Genomic DNA, 1628 nt, shown 5'->3' with positions numbered 1-1628 from the left:
TATTGTTTACTATCACTACTTACCCTGGCTGCCTGACAGCACTTTGGTGTCAAAACGAAATGAATCAGTCTTTTTTTTTTTTTTTTAGCACCGAAGCCCTCCCACTCACCTTTAGCACGTAGGAAGAGCTCTCGACAGATGTGGCAGGGAATGAACGGGCAAAAAGATTCACCTACCTCTCACACCTATTTGTGGGTGGCCTGAAATTCATTTGGCTTCGAGGCTCAGCCGCGAGGTAGATGGGTAGGAAGTCTGGCCAGGAGTCATCTGTTGGAATCATACCTTGTCTATGGAAAATGTCGTTGTGTAGCTTCGTCTGACCCGCACCCTTGCAAGAACTAATTAAAAAAAAAATACCCCACGCTTATTGGAATGTCAAATATAAATGTCAGCATTTCAAATGAAATGGTATCTTGGGAGGCTCCTGCACATTTAATCAGCCGGTTGCGCCATCTATATCATGGACTAAAAAGCAGCAGCGAGAACCACGAAAGGCACTGGCTTAACATCAGCAAAAGTGTTTGCCAAGCTTGGATTATGTCACTGCTTTATGATCTTGCTTTGTAAAGGGAGAATACTCTTGGGGAGCAAGGACTCGGCGTGCCGGATCTGCAGCGAGAGCAAAGAATGAAGGCTGCTAGCAGAGCCCGGGGGGAGGGAGCGGGAATGCCGCGGCRCTCGTGCAGATGGATGCTTTACGTCCGCCTGCGCCGAGCCCCGATGCGCCCTGCGGATCGCTCGGGTTGAAAGCAAAAAGCCCCAGACGCCYGGCGAAGCTGCGGGCCGCTTTCCCCCCGCGCTGCCCTCCCACGTGCGCACCTGCGCCGGCCCCGGGGAGAGCCCCGCGCCCCGCCGCGCGCGCCGGCTTGCTGGCGCCCGGCCGCGATGCCTTCCCCCCTCGTAGCTGTGCCAAGCGGCGCCACCGTTCCCGYGCGACGGGCTGGCCGGCGAGTCCCGGGGGTGCCCGGAGCAGCTGCAGAAGGCAAAATGCTGGTGAAACAGCGACCGTAAGAAACTTTTCCTTTGAAGAGAGCAAGTTTGTTTCTGCAGTGATTTTTTTTTTTTTTTTTTGCTGCCAGCCTATATAACGGACTCACCTTGGCTAACTGCAAATGGAAGGAGAATAAAGCGGAAAGCCGGGGAGCTGCCTGCCCTCTGAAGGGCGGCAGGACAGGCGGCGCCGGGGGCCGCAAAGGGCCGGAGAGACTCGTCTCTAAGGAGCTGCCGGCTGCGTTTGTAGGAGCCATTCTGCGAGCGCTGCCCTCGGCGTCCCATTTTGGCGAGAGCCCCGCGYGGACCCCGTACCCTGGAGCGCCCTGCCCGGGCCTGGGACGTCTCCCCTGCCCCTGCGCCACRAAGCCGCGTCTGCTTCTGGGCGCTGGGTGAGTATCAGGCCGGCCCCCGGCGTTTTGCCTTGCACCAGCCTCGGCGCTTTGCAGCTCCCCGGCTTTGCGCGCTGCACGGCAGCCCCGAGCTCGGCGAAAACGGGTGCGGTGGCCGCGCCGACGGGGTCTTGGCAGCACCGCTCGCCTCCTCTTGGCTTCGGAGCGCCCGGAGCGCAGCGCTGTCTGGACGGGGATTTCGTTACCCGCCGCGCAGCCTGCCAGCGCAACCTTGTCATTGCAATT

Source organism: Rhea americana, unplaced genomic scaffold, assembly GCF_003343005.1.
Source record: "Rhea americana isolate MKP2758 unplaced genomic scaffold, rheAme1 scaffold_98, whole genome shotgun sequence".
Lineage (NCBI taxonomy): Eukaryota > Metazoa > Chordata > Aves > Rheiformes > Rheidae > Rhea > Rhea americana.
This window is presented reverse-complemented; position numbering follows the sequence as displayed.